At 40.5% G+C, this 11,911-nt stretch overlaps 1 pseudogene; it reads left to right on the forward strand.

Moving 5' to 3' along the window:
- The first annotated feature begins 839 nt into the window (after positions 1-839).
- LOC112309230 (arginase-2, mitochondrial pseudogene) lies at positions 840-10,259 on the forward strand (annotated as a pseudogene).
- The last annotated feature ends 1,652 nt before the right edge of the window (positions 10,260-11,911 follow it).

The following is an 11,911-nucleotide window of genomic DNA, read 5'->3' on the forward strand; positions in this document are numbered from 1 at the left end:
AGGGGGATCAAAAAAATAAAAGTCTGCCAAGGCTTCTGCTCCAGCTTCAAAACCTCCCAGGTTTTAGAATCATAAGATTTCGGAAGCAGAAGTTTCCTTCCATGCATCTCCCTTATTTTGTAGTTAAGGAACCCTGGGCTAACTGGGCAGAAGTTTGCAGAAAAGAGGGGCAGAGGCCAGGTCACCTGAGGCCAGCCTGCTAATGCCAGTAATGAAGGAGAACCTGTAAGTCCTATGTACTCAGTTTTATCCTATACTATTCATTCTACCAGCATCCCTGGATTCAGCATCCTCCTTAAAATAAGTGTAACAATACCTAGTCTTCACAGACTTGTTTTATTTACCAAATGAGATAATACATGAGGGAAGAAAATGTTTTGCAATTTTTAAGACTTAAATGAGCCTTGACCAGTGTGGCTCAGTTGATTGATCGTCATTCCTCAAGGCAAAAGGTCGCAGACTCAGTTCCTGGTCAGGGCACATGCAGGGTTGCAGGCCCGGTCCCCAGCTGAGGCATATGCAAGAGACAACTGATTACTCTATGTTTCTCTCACACATTGATGTTTCTCTCCCTCTCTTTCTCCTTCCCTTCCCATCTCTCTAAAAATAAAATCTTTAAAAAGAAAGACTCAAATGAGATAATAGATGTTGAATGAAAATGTTTTGTATATTATAAGCTCTATAAGGTGCTATAAACCTCTAAACAAATATAATCACTATTAACATTTGTTAACATTAAAAAGTATTATCCCAAATATATATCATCAATGTATCAACAACAGATTTCCATTGTTTATATATGACTTTTCAGTTGATATTTCTTTTTTAACCTTCTAATAATGTCTCTAAGTTTTCTTTATAAGCTCTTTTTTTCTCATTATACAAAGTAACATATGCTCATTAAAGGTAGTTTTAAAATACCAAAGACAAAGAAAAATGTCACCCATAGTCCCAAAACCCAAAGATAATTGCTATTAATCTTTTGATATACTCCCATCCAGCCTTTCCTCATGCATATTTTAGTAGAGTTATGATCATATTGAATTCAATACTCTATTTCCTAATTTTTTCTTTTAACATTATAACATACATTTTCCCATGTTACTAAACACTGTTGTTAAAATGTCTTAATGATTGTATAACATTTTATCCTGTAGGTATATCATAGCCTACTTAATCATTCCTTCTTATTAGCTATTAAGTTATTTTCTTTTGAAAACATATTACACATAATGCAACAATTTATTGTGAATAAAGGTTTTTTATATCTCAATATGCAAACATTTTATAAACAAAAATAAAAAACATTTTATAAACAACATTTAATAAACAATACTTTATTAAAAATAGGAATCCCGACAATATAAATTGTTAAGGTTCTGATACATCCATTGAATTGCTTTCACAAAGATTTTATCAATTCCCCTCTGCTCAGCGAGTCTGCAGTAACAAATTACTGGAAACTGAAATTTATTTTCTCACAGTTCTGGAAGCCAGAGTTCTAAATCAAGATTTCAGCAGCACCATGTTTTCTCAGAAGGCTCCAGGGGAAGAATATTTCTTGCTTCTTCTAGCTTCTGAGGTTGCCAGCAATCTATGGTGTTCCTTGGCATGGCACCATTACTCCAGTCTCAGCCTCCATCTTCACATGGACTTCTTCCCTGTGTGTCTGTGTGTCTCCCGATCTCTCTTTCCTTATGGACAAAAATCTTTGGATTTAGAGCCCACCCTAATTCAATATAATCTCCATTTGACCATTTGCAAAGACCCTATTTCCAAATAACATCACATTCATAGGTTACTAGGGGTTAAGACCTCAATACATCTTTTCAAGGACTCAACTTAACCCAAAACAAATAGTGTTTGAGAGTTCCTATTCCATTTTTTTTTTTGGGGGGGGGACTTCCACTCAAGAAGGTGGCATAGGTAAACGTGTCTTGTCTTCTCGCACAACCATATCAAAATTACAACTAAAATATAGAACCATCACTCAGAAGCATCAGAAATTGAGTTGAATGGAAGTGTGAAAACTATGGAATTAAAGAAACCATATCCACCCAGACTGGAGGAAGGGTGGAGATGTGGAACCAGCTGGTCCCACATCCATGTGTTGTGGATAAAGATTCTGGAGGGATATCTCCGGAGTAGGAGTCCCAGCCCCACACAGGTCCCCCAGCCAGGAAAGTAGGTTCCCATATCTTCTGGCTGCAAAAACCAGTGGGGATTGAGTCAGTAGAAAAAACTTCTGGAGTCCCAAGAAGTTCCTCTTCAACATGGACTTACTCAGACTCACTCACTCTGGGCTCCTGCAACAGGGTAGCAGCTTGAAAGACACCAATGACATACAGGGAGAAACTGAAGTGTCTGGCATCCAGGTGAAAGCTGGGGACAGCTTTCTCCCTGACAGAAAGATGCGCAGAGGCCATTGTTCCTTTTCTGAGCCCTCCCACCACAGAGCCACAGAGCTGGCAGGCTGGTTCTATATCTAAGTCTCCATCAGCATGGCTAACACTGTTTGCCCTGCCGTGAAGATCCCCAGAGACTATGTCTCACCCAGTTTACAGGCCCACCCAAGCTGCTTTTCTCTATGAATGGCTGGTCTTCGCTCATGCTTCACAACTTCCTAAATCCTCTCAAATAAGCAACAGCCAGTCCCAGTGACCACCAGCCCCCATATCTCTTGCTAAGTGGCCCAAGACCTGGCACTAGCAGCAAACAGCCTAGATTCATAGGCTGGCTTTGCCTGGGAATCTCCAAGCTCTGAATAAGTAGCAGTAATCTCAGGTTGCTTTATAGCTCAGGCGGGGTGGCCCCGGGCAAAACACAGGTAGGGGCCGACCTTGGCCTGTACCACCCGGGAACCCCCGGGGCCAGTGCATCCAGTGGAAAGCTACAGACCACATCAGAGCACTGTTACCCTGCCCCTGCACAGCTGGTCCTCCACAGAGGACAGAGATTGGTGGTCAGTGGTCACAGCCAATACTTGCAGCTGACTGGCCTAAGCAAATACCTCCTATTGACCTGCCAACAGCAACTAAGGCTCAATGCATGAGGAGGAGGTACTCAGCCCACACAAAGGGCACATCTTGAGTAATGAGCTTGGCTGATAGGGGCAGCTATGCCACTGGACTCTTCTGCATTAGGCCATGCTACCAAGACAGGGAGTCATAGTAGCTTTACCTAATACATAGAAACAAACACAGGGAGGCTGCCAAAATGAAGACACAAAGAAACATGGCCCAAATGAAAGAACAAATCAAAACTCCAGAAAAAGACCTAAACAAAATGGAGATAAGCATTCTTTCAGATGCAGAGTTCAAAACACGGTTTAAGGATGTTCAAGGAACGTAGTGTGGACCTCAACAGCATAAAACAGATCCATTCAGAAACAAGGATACGCTAATTGAAATAAAGAACAATTTATAGGGAAAATAAGAGTAGGGTAGATGAAGCCAAGAATCAAATCAATGATTTGGAAAACAAGTAATAAAAAACAACCAGCCAGAACAACAAGAAGGATAAAGAATCCAAGAAAATGAGTATAGTGTAAGCAGCCTCTGGGACAAGTTCAATCCATCCAACATTTGCATCATAAGGGTGCCAGAAGGAGAAGAGAAGGAGCAAGAAATTGGAAATCTATTTGAAAAAATAATGAAAAAAACTTCCCTAATTTTGTGAAGGAAATAAACATGCAAGTCCTAGAAGCACAGTGAGTTCCAAACAAGATGGATGCAAAGAAGCCCTCTCCAAGACACATCATAATTAAACTGCTAAAGTTTAAAGATAAAGAATCTTAAAAGCAGCAAGACAAAAACAGTTAGTTACTTCCAGGGGAGTTCCCATAAGACTGTCAGCTGATTTCTGAGGCTAGAAGGGATTGGCAAGAAATATTCAAAGTCATGAAAAGCAGGGGCCTACAGCCAAGATTTCTCTACCCAGTGAAGCTATCCTTCAGAATCAAAAGGCAGATAAAGTACTTCCCAGACAAGAAAAATCTGAAGGAGTTTCTCATCACCAAACCATTATGATATGAAATGTTAAAGGAACTTATTTAAGAAAAAGAAAATCAAAACTATGAACAATAAAATGGCAACAAATACATATCTATCAACAACTGAATCTAAAAAACAAACTAAGCCAACAAGAAGAACAAAAAGAGAATCACGGATATGGAGAGCATTCTGGTAGTTATCAGATGGGAAGGCATGTGGGAGAGGATGGGTGAAGAGGTGAGGGGATTAAGAAGGACAAATAAGCAGTTACAGAAGGTTTGGGGGTGTAAAATAGAGTATAGAAAATGGAGAAGCCAAAGAACCTATGCATGACCCATGGGCAAGAACAATGGTGTGAAGATTGCCTGAAGGATTGGGGGGTGCTGGGTTGAGGATGGTAAAGGGGAAAAAAATGGGACAAATGTAATAGCATAATCAATAAAATATAATTTTTCTAAAAAGAGAGAGTTCCCATCCCATCATGTGGTCCCCAGCAATATCACTTTATATTTTAATTACTTTATATGTATCCTCAGAACAGAAATAGATTTTATAAAGATCTTCACCAATGTCATACACAGGATGGGGGGTCATTACTTTTCAGGGAGTTTTTAGGTTAGAATTTTTTTTACATAATCAGACTAGATATTTATTTATGTTAATTTTGGGATCAGTGCTGATCTGCTTTTGAGGTCTACCTATATTCTCTCTCTGCTTAGGCCTCCCCAGAACCTCAGGGAGGAAGCATCTATCAGGAGACATCCTGAAGATGGAAATTCTTATGAACATGGGAGTGAGATAAATCTGGGTTCAAATCCAAGCTCTGCTACTTAGCACTATGCCACGTTGACCATATACTTCATCTCTCTAGCCCTCCATTTCTCCTCTGTTAAATAAGAATAGAAAACATGGAAGAGTCAAGCACTTAGCCCAGTACATGGTAATTGCTCAGTACATGGTAGCTATAGTTATTTATGTTTATTAATTTTATTATTACTAGTACTATTATCACTTGCTGATTGTTCTCAGTTTTTGTGTAATAGGGTCTGACCCCCTGCCTGGGCATGCCGTGTCTGGGCACTCTTCCTGAAACTCAAGCATTTTGGTCTGACTCTGACTCTCTGCATCTAGTCATTTATTGTCTGAGTTTCTAACATGAACCTTGCATGCCTAGATTCTTACTCAGATGTCATTAGGTTCCTTGCAGGCTTGATTTCCACCACCGGATCTCCTCCTCATGTCAGTGGGTATCCTCTGCTACAGAATCAAGCCCAGGCAGTTTGATTTCCCCCTTGTTCCCAATCCTGTTTCAATACTCCAAACCTGACCTGCACATCCAGAATTGGTTTTGCATGTGAGCCCTCCTGCCCAGTCTGACATCAAATATTGCATGGCATGTCCCTTTAGCCTGCCTTTTGCTTCCTATCTGTATGGTACATTGTGATTTTCCAATACTTGATGACCTTTTCTGGACAACACCTTTGTGTTCTGGCCCAGGTCCTTTCTCTTAGTCTGTCCAATCTATTCTCTGTTCAAGTCCTGGTTGTAAGAATTAACTTCACTAGAATCATCCACATTCCTAGCTTTGAAAAGATTCTTCAGTACCATATACAATAATTTCTAGAATGAAAAACCAAGTGACATATCCCCAAATTCAGCAGTTTTCTGTTCAAGTATTTTCTACTCAACAGAATTGGTTACGGGAAATGGAATAGAGAGAAAGGGAACAGTGATCACTAAAGTGGTCTGGGGTCATCCGGTAATGCACACATTCTCTTTCACTTTTAATTGGATGACAGATTACTTATTTTCCTTACTAAGGCAAGAAAATTATAAAACTCATCTATACATGTTTTATTCTGTATATGTATGTCATTTTGAGGTTCCTGCTTACAATAACTACAGGCAAATCCATTAAAGATGATTTGTATCTCTTTTTAATGTCAGAGCCATCTGCCTGACCTCCCTTCATGCATATTCATGGTGTCATTAACAGCTAAGCCATGCCCTTCAGGGTCTTCCTCGACCTGTATTTGTGTGGTAAAATATCTCACTTTGAAATGATGTTCTACACAAGCAAGACTTAGTTCTGTGAATCGGAAATAGCCTCTTTGCCCTACGACACTGTAAGCAGGTCCTGAATGTTGCCAAACATCTCAACCTGGCAGATACCAGTGCCTTCCTTGTTGTCCTCTCTGATGTCTCATGAGGATTAAATCTCTCAATTCAAGAAAACATCCAGGGAGTTTCAATAAAGGATTAAAAATGCTAAGACTTTGGTTGCAATCAAGGCAAATATGTAGAAGCAAGAGAAGAGATGCCTTACTGGGTCTGATCCAGTTTCTCCGGTTGTAGTTTATTTCCACAATTTGTAACTCACAGTTATCAACATTGTATCATATGTCTATATACAGGCCTTCAACACACACACACACACACACACACACACACACACACACACACACACGCCTATTGAAAACCCCTAAGGCGGCGTTCCCATATTCAGATTCACAGCCTGGCAATGGTGCTGAGCTCAAGTTCAGGTTAAGAAAATAACTCTAGGGTAGAATTCTAAAAAACTGGGAGCTTGACTGTTGTAATTGTTGCTGCTTCATTCTTAAAGACTAGCTTCTCATGGAAAATCAGATGCCATGGGAGATTCACATGACTGAAAAAAACAGTAAGTGGATGAAGGAATGTAAGGCATTTGGGAACCAAATTAGAATTGTCTGAAATCTGACCGAGGCTAACAGCCAGTATGTGGTCATTTAATTATTCTTGTTGCCCGAAAGAAAATGGGTTTGTGCTAAAGTATAAGCAATAAAAGAAAAGCTTATTCACAGCACCTACAGAACTGCATGACATGTGAATTATTTGCTACCGTCATCGAAGAGCAGGAAGAGACTGGTATTAAAGTAAAGGAGGCAGATCTCTTCACTCTTCAGAGGATCAGGCCTGCAGAGCTGAGCTACATGGCCTAGTCTAACCATGATTTGGTTGCAGACAAGGTGTGAGACTAGAAATTAGGTCTCTGACTCTGAGTTGCAGCCTTATTTCAAAAAGCATTTCATTCTCTTCCTACCATGATGATGGCCTCATAAATCAGTCACCCTTCATACCTCTCTATTGGACCTCATCCCAGAGCTTCCACTGGCCTTTTGGCTCTGTTAAATGCTGGAATGTTGCTCTTCTAACCAGCTAGTGGGTGGGAGGCAACTTGTTGTCATTCTCTGCAAAGTGAGAAACAGTATTTTTCTCATGCTCCTGGGCCTCTCAGTAAGGGTGACAAAGTGAAATACGAGCTTCACTCTGCTTCTGAATAAATAAAAGCCTAATAATCTACAATTCTTAATTATTTTTCTGCATCATATTCTCCCTACCAGGAATTGAGACCTATATAAATCTCCCTTTTCCTTGAACCCATGCCCATGCCTTCGTTCTTGCGAGCGTTCCTTATGCCAAAGAACTGTCCCCAGGGTTTATCTTTCCTTCACATTGTTCAGTAACTACTGTGTATTGACCTGGCTACAACAAGCATGGGACTTTTAGAAATCTATGGCCCGTTCTAATGTTCAGCCCCTATTCATTCATTTGATCTTTCAGCCAACGTTTTTTCAACCTCCTCTCACTATTCTGTGGATTACAGACTTAAAGCTACAAATACATAATTGACACCATCAAAAAGTTCAAATTCACACAGAAAATGTAGAGATAAGAAAGTTTAAGATAAGTCAGAAAGAGTAGCTACCAGATATGCAATATAATTTCAGGAGACTGGAAGCCTTATGAAAGTCTCTTTTTTCATATTTTTTTATTATTGTTCAAGTATAGTTGTCTCCATTTTCTCCCCACCTCTCCCCCTCATCCCAGCCATCCCCACTTCCCTAATTAAAGGGTTGAAATTCTTATATGTATTTAAAAATACTTTGTTATGAAAATAAAGAAAATTCCCTGTAATCATTGAGAATGAGGGGGATAAAAGGAAAGGTTGCCCAATGAGGAGCAAAAACAGACTCTACAGTGACGGCTGGAAAATAACAGGACATCATTCTCAGAGTTTTGAGAGGAAAAGCCTGTAAGTCAAGAATGCTGTACTCAGTTAAATAGTTGTACATAAAATAGGATTGCCAGGTTTAGCAAATAAAGAGAGATACCAGGCAGTCAGTTAAATTTAAATTTCAGATAAACAATGAATATGTTTTTAATATAAATATGTCCAAATATTACATACTTATACTAAAACACATTCATTGTCTATCTGATATTCAAATGTAACGGGGTGTCATGTATTTTATCTGTCAACCTCAATATAAAAGACATTTTAAATTTCAGATATTAAAGAACTCAAAGATTTACTACACCCAGTATTTCCTAAAACAGCTACTTGAGATGTTCACAAAGTAAAGAATTCAAAAATTTGAATAAGGAAGTCATGGTTTAAGGGGGCTAAGGACTAACAGTAAACACTACAACTAAGTTTAAAAATTGTACATATGGTTAAAATTCTAGAAGTTACATATTGTTTAAAAATGAATATTTAAAACTAATACAAACATTAACAATTTAGAGTCTATAATCTTAGATAATGTTACCAAGAAGTGAATGCCATCAATGAGCGGGGACAAATTTTAAGCATATTCAGAGCACATTTCACACAGGGCAACAAGGTTAGAAAGAGAAGTGATAACATAGCTTAGTTTGTGGGGGGTGATTGCATGTGTTACATCATTTGAACATTATCTCACTTGATTCTCACACAAGAGGGAGTTGAAAGAATAAGGTACGCAAGCACACACTTTTTTCATCTATACATTTGGAAAAGTGAGGCTTAGAGGATTACCCCATGTTTAGCCGCAAGTAAGTAGCAACATCTTTTCTCTGAATTCAGAGGCTTATTCCAAACTAACGGGAAGTGTTCTGTTAAGTTTGCCCAACTCTCAAACCCAGTTCATTGTTAAATAAGAGGTCCGAGAAGCCACTCCCACTTGATAAATATTTTTTGCTTGAGTAACCTTTTTTGGTAAATTAAGGTGTTTATATTGTGTGAGTTCCATGTGCCCAATCATATTCTCTGCAGTATGTAGAAATAGTATGAAACATAACCTCTGTCTTCTAGGTTTATAATCCATAGAGGAAGCAGCTTCTCGCATCTTTTCTGGACACAAATGCCTTTCATTCTGAAAAAGTCCATCCACCCTGTAGCTCTGATCAAAGCTCCATTCCCACAGGGACAGAAAAGAAAATGAGTGGAATATGATCCTGCTGCTATTAGAGAAGCTGGCTTGGTAAGAAAAGACCCTCCAGTTTGGGCTTCCACCTGAAAGACTTTGGAGATTTGAGTTGCACTCCAGTCCCCAAACATGATCTCTACAACAACCTGATAGTGAATCCTCGCTCAGGGGACCTCGCCAACCACGAACTGGCTGAGGTAGTTAGTAGAGCAGTGTCAGGTGGCTACCGCTGTGTCACGGCGGGAGGAGACCACAGCCTGGCAATTGGTACCATTAGTGGCCATGCCTGCCACTGCCTAGACCTTTGTGTGATCTAGGTTGATGCCCTCACCACTTCATCTGGAAATCTCCATGGAAAACCAGTTTTACTTCTCCTCAGAGAAGTACAGGACAAGGTACCACAGCTCCGAGGATTTTCCTAAATCAAATCTTGCAGCTCTTTCCCAAGTACCATGTATATTGGTCTGAGAGATGTGGACCCTCCTGACCAATTTATTTTAAAGAATTATATCCAGTATTTTTCCACGAGAGACATAGGTAGACCTGGTATTCAGAAGGTTATTGGTAAATGCCATTCGGTTAATCTACCGATTGGCATTTACCCTACCCTGGCTCCAGCTACAGGAACCTCTGTTTGTAGGGAAGCTGACCCATAGAGAAGGCATGCATATTACTGAGGAAACACAGAATACAGGATTTCTGTCGGCACTGGCTGAAGTCAGTCCTCAGGCGGCTGCTTCAGTGGATGCACCCAGGCCCTAGCTGGCCTGACAGTAGTTGAGATTGCTTCGCGTTTTAGTCAGACAAGGGAGGAAGGGCAAAATGTCTACGACCAACTCCCTACCCCCAGCGCACCAGTAAATCAGAAAATGAAGGGCATGTGAGAATCGAGGAAACACTTTGTGCTGACACATATTCGTCATGTGGGCATTCCAGTTATAAGGTGTTTGAGATGAAAAGAAATGTTACTGCCTTAATGAGAACACTTGCTGATTCTCACAATTGTAAAATATCCTTTTCCTCTCTACTTTGGTAACCAATACCACCACTGTAAATGTAAAAAATATATATAATGATAATAAAATAAAATAAAGTCCTCTTAGAGGTAATCGATATACATAGGACAACTTGAAAACCTCAGGGAAGGGCCGCCTTTGAGCCAAAACATTACAAAATAGTATTCACAGAATGATTCTAATTTTTAAAAATCTGTGTAGTTTTAGTTGTGTTTATTTTTAGTGGTATGTACACTGAGCCTGGAAGGATGTGGACTTTCTAGACAAGCAGATGAGAGACAAGGCTCTCCGGCAGCTAGGCCAGTGTGCTGGGAAGGGGGCACGTACTGAACACGAAAGCAGATGGCTGAGAGCTGAGTGTGGAGCATACAGGACTGCCGCTCACACGGGCTGCGGTTTAACTTCTGTGGGCCTCGGTTTTCTCCTCTGTTCACTAAGAATAGTAACGTCTCCTCAGTGTGTCACTGCAAGGATGTCATATGATACTTTCTTTATTACATATATATGTATTTTTTTACTTATTTATTTCTTTGTAGAGGTGGGGGGAAGGAGGGAGAAAGAAAGGGAGGGAAACATCAATCAGTTGCCTCTTGCACACCCCCAACCGGGACCTGGCCCACAACCCAGGCATGTGCCCTGACTGGGGGTCAAACCGGCAACCCTTTGGTTCACAGGCTGGTGCTCAATCCACTGATCCACAGCAGCCAGGGCTGGTACTTTCTATACAGTGTTCAGCACAAAAACACACTCACCATAGAGAACATTGCTATTACTATTATTATTAATGGCAACTAAAGCTCTGGTGGTGACAGAGGACACTGATTATAGAAAGTTTTAAAAAAACATGCAAAATAGTTAAGGAAAATTAAGAGTGAAGAGTGGATTAGAGAGGCAGACTGGACTCCAAGAAGGCAGTTACGAGGCTGATGTGATCCAGATAAAAGGTGGTGTTTGCATTTCGTTTCCTAAAGGTGCTGTAACAATACCACAAACTGTGTGGCTTAAAACAATAGTAATGTACTGTTTCACAGTTCTGAAAGCTACAAGGCTCAGATGGAGGTGTCAGCAGGGTCATACTCCCTCCAGAGGCTTTAGGGCAGGATCCATTCCTGCCTCTTTTAGCTTCTGGTGGCTCCAGCATGCTTTGTCTTGTAGCTACATCACTCCAAATGTGCAGGCCAAATCTTCAAATCTCTCTTCATTGTCTTCCCATTGCCTCCTTTCTGTGTCACCTATCAAATCTCCCTCTGCCTCCTTTTTATAGGGATACACAGGATTGCATTTCGTGCCCACCCAGATAATCCAACATAATCTCCCCATCTCAAGATTATTGCCGTGATCATATCCTTTGCCATTTAAGGTAATATTTAGAGGTCTACCTTTTAAGTAAGCTCTCTATCACGGGCCTGATATCTTGGGGAGCCATTTTTCAGCTCACCACAAGTGGTAAAGATCTAGGCAGAGCAGATTATCTAATAGTCCTGGAGCTTCCAACAGCCAAATATTAGTCCTTGCTGTGCTCGGCCCCAGGCCAGTGGCAAAAGGGCTGGCACTGGTCGGGGGAAGCAGTCACCAGCAGCTATTTGCCCAGCTTTATCAGTACAAACTAGCATAATATAAGCCCTCAGTGGGGGATTAAAATGGAGAGAGAGAGGCAGCTATGAAAGACTTT

Source organism: Desmodus rotundus, chromosome 3, assembly GCF_022682495.2.
Source record: "Desmodus rotundus isolate HL8 chromosome 3, HLdesRot8A.1, whole genome shotgun sequence".
Classification (NCBI taxonomy): Eukaryota; Metazoa; Chordata; class Mammalia; order Chiroptera; family Phyllostomidae; genus Desmodus; species Desmodus rotundus.